Here is an 11125-nt window from a genome sequence, read left to right as displayed (position 1 = left end):
TATTTGTGAATTATTAATTATTATTTTTAAAATTATTGATATCAAATGTCTCCTTTTCAGATGGTGGGATTCAAACCTGCCTCCCCTGAACATTAGCTGAGGTTTTGGATACATTCTCTCGCAATAATACCACTAGGCCATCACTTCACCTGCTCACTGGGTGCTCATCCCTGAGCACTGATACCAGGGCATCATGAAGCTAAACACATTCTTCCGACACAATTGTGTGATACTGACATCTTTCAGCAATCTGGGACTATTACTTAATATCGCTCCATTTTCCAGATCTCTGTGGAACTCAGTGCCATTCTCCATGTGTAACCCTCACAGCATCTGTTTAACTTCCCATTCTGTCTATTTCTCTGTCTCCTGTAGGTACTCAGGAAAGTCCTGACTCAGTAGCCTTCCCAGCTGCTGGGTGGATCGTCCATCACCTCATTGAACGCAGTTGGTCTGCCAGAGAGAGACAAAGGGAAAGGAGATCTGGAGCCTTCAATAAATCCTGTAGTGAAGTAAGGTCACCCACAGTGCACAGAGCAAAGAACAATGAGAGGGCCCCAAACATCTGTTAACACAACATGACATAGATACAGTGCTGGAGGGGAGCACAATACACACACACACACACACCCCAGGCTCAATCACCTCCCCAATGTAAGTTCTGTTATATTAAAACTCACTACTCTACAACAGTGTATCTATGGCATGTCTTGTGGTCCAGTGTCTTCAATAATTTTTAATTCCTATAACAGATCCTATCGCTGTAACCTCCTCCCTTCCCGATACTCCCTCCACATATTTGAAATGCACTGCATTCCAGACTACCATCCCTATCACTATAACTTGGTTCAGTGTCTACAACATGCCTTATCTCGGTAGTCTCCTCCTCCAATAAGGTAAAAACAAGGACTGCAGATGCTGGAAACCAGAGTCTAGATTAGTGTGGTGCTGGAAAAGCACAGCAGGTCAGGCAGCATCTGAGGAGCAGGAAAATTGATGTTTTGGGCAAAAGCCCTTCATCAGGAACAGAGGCCTGGATCCTGCAGAGTGGGGAGATAAGTGAGAGGGGGGTGGGGATGGGGAGAAAGTAGCATAGAGTACAATAGGTGAATGGGGTGGGGAAGAAGGTGAGAGGTCAGAGTGGAGGATGGGGAAGGTAGCAAAGTGTACAATGGGTGAATGGGTGTGGGGATGGGGGTGATAGGTCAGAGACGAGGGTGGAGTGGATAGGTGGGAAGGGAGATAGACCATTAGGACAGGTCATGAGGGCGGTGCTGAGCTGGAAGCCTGGAGGTGGGGTGAGATGGGGGAAGGGGAAATGAGGAAACTGGTGAAGTCCACATTGATGCCCTGGGGTTGAAGTGTTCCGAGGCGGAAGGTGAGGCGTTCTTCCTCCAGCCATCGGGTGGTGAGGAAGTGGCGGTGGAGGAAGCCCAGGACCTGCATGTCCTCGGCAGAGTGGGAGGGGGAGTTGAAATGTTGGGTCACAGGGCGGTGGGGTTGATTGGTGCGGGTGTACCAGAGATGTTCCCTAAAGTGCTCTGCTAGGAGGTCTCCAGTCTCCCCAATGTAGAGGAGACCACATCTGGAGCCACGGATACAATAAATGATATTGGTGGATGTGCAGGTAAAACTATTGATGTGGAAGGTTCCTTTGGGGCCTTGGATTGGTGGTGAGGGGAGAGGTGTGGGCGCAGGTTTTGGAATTCCTGCAGTAGCAGGAGAAGGTGCCAGGAAAGGAGGGTGGGTTTTTGGGGGGGTGTGGAACTAACCAGGTAGTCATGGAGGGAATGGTCTTTGCGGAAAGTGGAGAGGGGTGGGGACCGAAATATATCCCTGGTGGTGGGGTCCGTTTGGAGGTGGCGTAAATGTCGGCAAATGATTTGGTTTATGCGAAGGTTGGTAGAGTGGAAGGTGAGCACAAGGGGCGTTCTGTCCTTGTTACGGTTGGAGGGGTGGAGTTTGAAGGCGGAGGTGCGGGATGTGGACGAGATGCGTTGGAGGGCATCTTTGACCACGTGGGAAGGGAAAGTCCGATCTCTAAAGAAGGAGGCTATCTGGTGTGTTCTGTGGTGGAACTGACCCACCTGGGAGCAGGTACGGTGGAGGCGGAGGAATTGGGAATAGGGGTTGGGAATTTTGCAGGCGGTTGGGTGGGAAGATATATAATCTAGCTAGCTGTGGGAGTCGGTAGGTTTGTAAAAAAATGTCGGTGTCAAGTCGGTTGTCATTAATGAGGATGGAGAACGCCAGGAAGGGGAGGGAGGTATCAGAGATGGTCCAGGTAAATTTAAGGTCAGGGTGGAATGTGTTGGTGAAGTTGATGAATTGTTCAAACTCCTCGAGGGAACACGAGGTGGTGCCAATGCAGTCATCAATGTTGCGGAGGAAGACATGGGGAGTGGTGCCATTGTAACTACGGAAGATGGACTGTTCACCGTAGACAACAAAGAGACAGGCATAGCTTGGGCCCGTACGGGTGCCCATGACTACCCCTTTGATCTGCAGGGAGTGGGAGGATTTGAAGGAAAAATTGTTAAGGGTGAGGACCAGTTCAGCCAAACGAATGAGAGTATCGGTGGAAGGGTACTGTTGTGGACGTCGGGAGATGAAGAAACGGAGGGCCTTGAGGTCCTGGTCATTGTGGATGGATGTGTAGAGGGATTGGATATCCATTGTGAAGATGAGGCGTTGGGGGCCAGGGAACCGGAAGTCTTGGAGGGTGTGAGTGGTGTCTCGAACAAATGTGGGTAGTTTCTGGACTGGGGGATAGGACAATGTCGAGGTCGGCAGACATGAGTTCGGTGGGGTAAGAGAACGCTGTGACAATGGGTCGGCCAGGGTGGTCAGGCTTGTGGATCTTGGGAAGGAGGTAGAACCGGGCAGTGCAGGGTTCCTGGACTGTAAGGTTGGAATCTGTGGGTGGGAGATCTCCTCCTGAGGTGATGAGGTTCTGTATGCTCTGGGAGATGACGGTTTGGTGATGGGAGGTGGGTCATGGTAGAGGGGGTGGTAGGAGGAGGTGTCTTTGAGTTGGCATCATGGCTTCAGCGGTGTAGAGGTCAGTGCACCAGACTACCACTGCACCCCCTTTATCTGCTGGTTTGATGGTGAGTTCGGTATTGGAGCAGAGGAAGTGGAGGGCTGCACGTTGTGAGGGTGAGAGGTTGGAGTGGGGGGGGTAGATAGGTTGAGGCAGTTAATGTCTCGGGGAAAGTTGGAAATGAAGAAATCGAAGGCAGGTAGTAGGCCAGCGCGGGGTGTCCAGGTGGATGGAGTGTATTGGAGGCCGGCAAAGGGGTCCTCGGAAAATAGGCGGGAGTCTTCATTGTAAAAGTAAGCTCTGAGGCGGAGGTTGTGGAAGAAGTGTTTGATGTCATGGCGTGTATTAAATTAATTGATGTGTGGACGGAGGGGGATAAAGGTGAGGCCTTTGCTGACGACTGATCTATCGTCCTCAGTGAGGGGGAGGTCAGGGGGAATGGTGAAAACTCGGCAGGACTGGGAGCTGGGACCAGGCATAGGTGTGGAGCTGCGGGAGGCAACAGAGCCTGTAACTGGAGTGGGTGTGGTGTTAGGGGGGATGGGGATGGAGTCATGAGCAGGGGTGGTGTTCCCCTCAGGGTTCTGGGGGCAGGGATGGTGACGGTGGGACCTGGGGGTGGTGTCAGCAGAATGCAGGTGAGTGGCGTTGGTGGGGGCGGAAGTGGTGGCAAACACGGCAGTGGGGGGGGCGTGGAAGTCGCTGAGTGTGTGACATCAGCGATGATGTGAGGGGCGGAAGTGATGTCACTTGTCGTGTATGAGGAATTGTGAGGGGCGGAAGTGGCATTTACTTTATTTTAACCAATAATTTCCTGTCACAAATCTGTTTGACAATGTCGTATTTTAATTAAACTCAGTCCCTTACTGTTTCTTTCTTTTGGTCTTCATTCACATCTCCATGGTGTTCCAATATTTCAACCTTTCTCTTTGGACTTGGGAATTTCCATTCACCTGAGACCTGTCCCCCTCCTCATCTGTGTCCGTTTATAGACAGTGCATAATCTGGTACCAGAGGAGCCTATCCCAATAAAATAGCTCAGTCCTCCCTGAGTACTGGTAGCAGTGCTCACTGGTCAGAACCACTTCTGATGATACCATTGTGTGATCCTGATACATTCCTGCACACCGCTGATATCACTGTCTCTCTCCATGTGATATCCCTCACTGTGTGGTTCTAATTGCTGCCTCTGTCAGTGTCTCTCGCTCTTGCAGCTACTCCAGATCCTGAGTCAACAGCATTCTCCACTCCAGAGGGAAGCAACTGCACAGGCCATGGATGGAGACTGGGAATTTCCAGATCTCTGTGGGACTCAGTGCCATTCTCCATGTGTAACCTTCATTGCATCAGTCTAATTTCCCATTCTGTCTACTTCTCTGTCGCCTGTAGGTATTCCTGATGTCCCTGACTCAGCAGAATTCCCAATTCCTGTCTCGTCCATCACCACATTGAAGACAGTTGGTCAGCCAGAGAGAGATGGAGAGTGAGGTCTGGAGCCTTCAGTAAATCCTGCAGCCGGTAAGATCACTCACAGTAAACAGCACAGGGAGGAGTTAGTGGACTTTAAATCAGACCCTGAGGGCATGATGTAGAAACAATGCTGGGCAAGGACAATGAGAAAATTCTCAGGTTTCATTATCACCATCTTATCTGTAAATTCATCTGTTCCACAGAACCCTCCCTATGTCTGTCAGTTACTCCATTGTCTGTTTCATCGATACCACTTCCCCTATCTCTATCAGCCCCTACAATCCTGCTTATCCCTGTAAACTCCTCATATCAGTAAAACTCTCCAAGTTTCTGCCTTTGCCTTTTATCCCAGGTTCTGTCACATCTCTCCTTAACTGAAGAAAAACAACTCTTCAGGTCCTTAAGCTATCCGTGTCGGTGTAGTCCTTTCCAGACCTGAAAAACCTCCCTGTCTTTGTGACTTTGTTGAACTCCTACTACCTTCATGATCTCTGTAACCTTCCCGTCACGACTACACAAAGCTCTGTACCTTAGTAACCTCCTCCAACTGTTAGACTCCTCCTTGTCTCTGGGCACAAAGCAGAGTGACCCTGCTTCTCTCATAAATTAGTTTCTGCATTTCTAATGATGACTATGAACTCTTCCTGTCTCTAAAACGCACTCCGTCTCTGTAAACTCTGCTGGTCCCGATTGATGTAATTTCCTTCGGTAACTACAAACCTTTATACCTTTAATCTCCTCCAGACGCGACCACACAGTATGTTTCTATAATCTCTATGAGTGATAGAGTCATAGAGATGTACAGCACAGAAACAGACCCTTCGGTCCAACCCGTCCATGCCAACCAGATATCCCAACCCAATCTAGTCCCACCTGCCAGCACCCGGCCCATATTCCTCCAAACCCTTCCCATTCATCTACCCATCCAAATGCCTCTTAAATGTTGCAATTGTACCATCCTCCAGCACATCCTCTGGCAGCTCGTTCCATACTCGTACCACCCTCTGCGTGAAAAAGTTGCCCCTTAGGTCTCTTTTATATCTTTCCCCTCTCACCCTAAACCTATGCCTTCGAGTTCTGGACTCCCTGACCCCAGGGAAAATACTTTGTCTATTTATCCTATCCTATCCATGCCCCTCATAATTTTGTAAACCTCTGTAAGGTCACCCCTCAGCCTCCGAAGCTCCAGGGAAAACCGCCCCACCTGTTCAGCCTCTCCTTGTAGCTCAAATCCTCCAATCCTGGCAACCTCCTTGTAAATCTTTTCTGAACCCTTTCAAGTTTCACAACAATTCTTCCAATAGGAAGGAGACTGGAATTGCAACAAAATATTCCAACAGTGGCCAAACCAATGTCCTGTACAGCCGCGACACGACCACCCATCTCCTGTACTGAATACTCTGACCAAGAAAGGAAAGCATACCAAATGCCGCCTTCTCTATCCTATCTACCTGCGACTCTACTTTCAAGGAGCTAGGAACTTGCACTCCGAGGTCTCTTTGGTCAGCAACACTCCCTAGGACCTTACCATTACGTGTATAAGTCCTGCTAAGATTTGCTTTCCCATTGGCCCATCTGGTCCAGATCCAGTTGTAACCTTCTTCGCTCTCCACTACACCTCCAATTTTGTTGTAATCTGTAAACTTATTAACTATACCTCTTATGCTCGCATCCAAATCATTTATGTAAATGACAAAAAGTAGAGGGCCCAGCACTGATCCTTGTGGCACTGCACTCGTCACAGGCCTCTAGTCTGAAAAACAACCCTCCACCACCACCCTCCGTCTTCTACATTTGAGCCAGTTCTATATCCAAATGGCTACTTCTCCCTGTATTCCATGAGATCTAACCTTGCTAATCAGTCTCCCATGGGGAACCTTGTCGAATGCCTTACTGAAGTCCATATGGATCACATCTATCACTCTGCCCTCCTCAATCTTCTTTGTTACTTCAAAAAACTCAATCAAGTTTATGAGACATGATTTCCTATGCACAAAGCCATGTCCACTATTTCTAATCAATCCTTGCCTTTCCAAATACATGTGCATCTTGTCCCTCAGGATTCCCTCCAACAACTTGCCCACCACTGAGTTCAGGCTCACTGGTCTATAGTTCCCTGGCTTGTCTTTACCACTCTTCTTAAACAGTTGCACCACTTTTGCCAAACTCCAGTCTTGTGGCACCTCACCTGCGACTATTGATGATACAAATATCTCAGCAAGAGGCCCAGCAATCACTTCTCTAGCTTCCCACAGACTTCTCTGGTACACCTGATCAGTTCCTGGGGATTTATCCACCTTTAACCGTTTCAAGACATCCAGCACTTCCTCCTCTGTAATCTGGACATTTTGCAAGATGTCACCATCTATTTCCCTACAGTCTATATCTTCCATATGCTTTTCCACAGTAAATATTGATGGAAAATATTCATTTAGTATCTCCCCCATTTTCTGCAGCTCCACACAAAGGCGGCCGCCTTGCTGATCTTAGAGGGGCCCTATTCTCTCCCCAGTTACCTTTTTTTCCTTAATATATTTGTAAAAACCCTTTGCATTCTCCTTAATTCTATTTGTCAGACCTATCTCATGTCCACGTTTTGCCCTCCTGATTTCCCTCTTAAGTATACTCCTACATCCTTTATACTCTTCTAAGGATTCACTCAATCTATCCTGTCTATACCTGACATATGCTTCCTTCTTTTTCTGAACCAAACACTCAATTTCTTTAGTCATCCAGAATTCCCAATACTAACCAGCCTTCCCTTTCACCCTGACAGGAACATACTTTCTCTGGACGCTTGTTATCTCATTTCTGAAGGCTTCCCATTTTCCAGCCATCCCTTTAGCTGCGAACATCTGCCTCCAATCAGCTTTCAAAAGTTCTTGCCTAATACCGTCAAAATTGGCCTTTCTCCAATTTAGAACATCAACTTTTAGATCTGGTCTATCCTTTTCCATCACTATTTTAAAACAAATCGAATTATGGTCGCTGGCCCCAAAGTGCTCCCCCACTAACACCTCACTCACCTGCCCTGCCTTATTTCCCAAGAGTAGGTCAAGTTTTGCACCTTCTCTAGTAGGTACATCCACATACTGAATCAGAAAATTGTCTTGTACACACTTAAGAAATTCCTCTCCATCTTGAACACTATGGCAGTCCTAGTCGATGTTTGGAAAGTTAAAATCCCCTACTATGACTACCCTATTATTCTTACAGATAGCTGAGATCTCCTTACAAGTTTGTTTGGCAATTTCCCTTTGACTATTGGGGGGTCTGTAATATAATCCTAATAAGGTGATCATCCCTTTCTTATTTCTCAGTTCCACCCAAATAACTTCCCTGGATGTATTTCTGGGAATATCCTCCCTCAGCACCGCTGTAATGCTATCCCTTATCAAAAATGTCACTCTCCCTCCTCTCTTGCCTCCCTTGCTATCCTTCCTGTAGCATTTGTCTCCTGGACCATTAAGCTGCCAGTCCTGCCCATCCCTGAGCCATGTTTCTGTAATTGCTATGAGATCCAAGTCCCATGTTCCTAACCATGCCCTGAGTTCATCTGCCTTCCCTGTTAGGCCCCTTGCATTGAAATAAATGCAGTATAATTTATTAGCCCTACCTTTTCCCTGCTTGCCCTGACTGTTTGACTCACTTCTGTTCTCGGCTGTACCCGTCTCAGATCGAGCTCCCAAAATCCTCCCTGTGATTTTTATCACGTCCCATCCCTGCATTCCTCCAAATCCATGTAAAGTCCTTCCATTCCTAAAACCTTCCCTGCACCTGTCACCTGTTCCAGCTTCCACAACCCTCCCTATCTCTGTAAGATACCACCCCCACCCCACCCTGTCCCAGTGGTGTATCACTAAATGCCAGTAGTCACTATAATATCAGGGTAAGGTGTGAAAGCAGGAATACTGTACTGGGTTAGATGATCAGTCGTGATCATATTGAATGGTGGGACCGACTCTGTGGTCAAATGGCCGATACCTGCTCTTCTTTCCTGTGCTTCTCTATAAGCTTACTATTTATATAACCTCCTTCATGTCCCCACAGCCCTCCCTATCTCCATAAACTCCTTCAGTCCCCACGACTCTTCCTTTCCATGTAACCTGAATCATTCCCCACAAACCTCCCTAACTCCATATCCTCTAAAAGGCCCTATGACCCTCCCTATCTCCATAATCTCATCCTGACCTAACGACCCTCCCATTCAATGTAACCTCCTTCAATCCCCACGATCCTCCTGATCTGTGCAACCTCCTTTAGGCCCAACAGCCCTGCAGATCTCTTTGGCCCCTTTCAGGCCACACAGCACTCCCTATCTCCATAATGTCCTTCAGTCCCCACGACCCTACTTATTTCCAAAACATCTATTGCCTGTTGAACCTGTAAGCTACCTTTTTGAGATGGATAAACACGAACTCCCATCACCCTTTCTCCTGCCAGTCTGAAACCAAACAGTGTTAACCTGATAGTAGGTCAGGATCTGAAATATCTTTGAAAGGATATGTCAATGAACAATAACTGGACCCTTAGAAACGCTTTTAATAAAAAGAGAATGTGTTTTTGAGCCTGTTGGATTTTGTTTTTATTGGTGAGAATATAAATGTCAGTATAGATACGGGTGTAGGAATGGTTGTACCGAGGATGCGGTTTATTTGAATTTTCAGAAACCTTTACTCAAGTTTCAATAAGGGCTAAAGAGTAACTTGGTAGAGAATAGGGCACCTTAACTGTCAGGAGGTGGGTGAGATATTAGACAAAATAGTGTTGTCAGAATTTACTGTGGAGAAAGACATGGAAGCTCAAGAAGTTGGGGAAATAAATAGCGATGTCTTGGAAAGAATCCTCAACAGAGAAGAAAAAGTGCTGGAATCTTAAAACAAATAAAGGTAGATCAATCCCCAGTCGCTTATTAGGTCAATCCGAGAATTTTGTGGGAATCTGGGGAAGTGATTGCAGTATCCCTTACAGAGATATTTATGTTCTTAACAGACACAATGAGTTACTGGAAGACTGGAGGGTGGCTAATGCTGTTCCATCACTTGAGGTCTGCAGGGAGCAGCCAGAAAATCACAGCCCAGTGAGCCAGTTACATGGAGCAGCACGGTGGCTCAGTGGTTAGCACTGCTGCCTCACAGAACGAGGGACGCAATTTCAATTCCAGCCCTAGGCGACTGTCTGCGTGGAGTTTGCATATTCTCTCCAAGTCTGCGTGGGTTTCCGACAGATGCGCCGGTTTCCACCCACAGCCCAAAGATGTGCAGGTTAGGTGAATCAGCCATACGTTGTTCAAGAAAGGGAATAGAGATAATCCTGGGAATCACAGACCTGTCAGTCTTCTGTCTGTGATGTGCAGATTATTGGAGAGGACTCTGAGATCAAGGATTTATGATTCCTTGGAAAACCATAGTTTGATTAGCGGAAGTCGTCATGGCTTTGTAAGGGACAGGTCATGCCTCACAAATCTTATTGAATCCTTTGAGAATGTGACAAAACACATTTATGGCTCATTGAGAAAGTACAGAACATGGGATACAGGGAAACCTGTCTGTCTGGATACAGAATTCCAGGACCATAGAAGACAGAGGGTGATGACAGATGGAAATCATTCAGCCTGGAGCTCAGTGACCAGTGATTTCTGCAGGGAGAGGTCAAAAAATCTCTGCTCTTTGTGATTTCTGGATGACTTGGATGTGTGAGTGGAAGAGTGGGTACGTAAGTTTGCCAATGACACGAAGGTTGGTGGAGTGGTGAATAGTGTGGATGTCTGCTGGAGGTTGCAATGGGACATTGACAGGGTGTAGAGCTGGGCTGAGAAGTGGCAGATGAAGTCAAATCTGGAAAAGTGTGAAGTGCTGCATTTTGGAAGGTGAGACTTGAATGCAGAATACAGGGGTAAAGGCAGAATACTGAATAGTGTGGAGGAACAGATGGATCTTGGATTTCATGACCAAAGATCCGTCAAATTTACCGCCAAGCTGATAGTGTTGTTAAGAAAGAATATGTTGTATTGGCTTTCATTAGCTGGGGGATTGAGTTTTAAAGCCATGAGGTCATGCTGCAGCTCTATACAGCCCTGTTTAGACCCTGATTAGAATACTGTGTTCAGTTTTGATCCCTTCATTACAGGAAGTATGTGGAAGCTTTAGAGAGGGTAAAGAGGAGGTTTACTCGGATGCTACCTGGACTGGAGAGCATGTCTTATGAAGAAAGGTTGAGGGAGCTAAGGCTTTTCTCATTGGAGTGAAGAAGAGTGCGCTGTGACTAGGTAGAGGTGAACAAGATGGTGTGAGGCAAAGATAGAGTGAACAGTGAGACACCTCTTTATCCCATGGCATACATGGTACAAGGGGGCATAATTGTAAGGTGATTGGAGGATGGATAAGGGGAGATTTCAGATGTAGGTTCTTTACACAGAGAGTGGTGGGTGGGTGTAACAGGACATTTTAACAGACTCGTGGATAGGCACATGGATGATAGCAAAATGAAGGGTATCTAAGTTAGTTTGATCTTACAGTCGGGTAAAAGATGGCCATGGCATCATGGCCGAAGGGTCTTGTGCTGTACTGTTATGTGTTCTACGTTCTGTATGGTAAACTGGGTAATAAGCTC

The 11125-nt window shown here is 47.1% G+C and overlaps 1 long non-coding RNA gene across 1 annotated transcript in view; it reads left to right on the top strand.

Moving 5' to 3' along the window:
- Positions 1-241: 241 nt before the first annotated feature.
- The window catches only part of LOC148142323 (uncharacterized), a 43954-nt gene continuing 33070 nt past the window's right edge, over positions 242-11125 (top strand). Inside the window, exons 1-2 of the long non-coding RNA XR_015752070.1 lie at positions 242-512; positions 4433-4561. This is a non-coding gene — a long non-coding RNA (uncharacterized LOC148142323). The remainder of the gene's footprint in view (positions 513-4432; positions 4562-11125) is intronic.

The sequence above is a fragment of the Chiloscyllium plagiosum genome, unplaced genomic scaffold (genome assembly GCF_037043375.1).
Source record: "Chiloscyllium plagiosum isolate Xiang-an unplaced genomic scaffold, Cpla_swu_hap1 HiC_scaffold_29, whole genome shotgun sequence".
NCBI lineage: Eukaryota > Metazoa > Chordata > Chondrichthyes > Orectolobiformes > Hemiscylliidae > Chiloscyllium > Chiloscyllium plagiosum.
The sequence above is the reverse complement of the archived record's forward strand: the minus strand, read 5'-3'. Positions and strand labels throughout refer to the sequence as shown.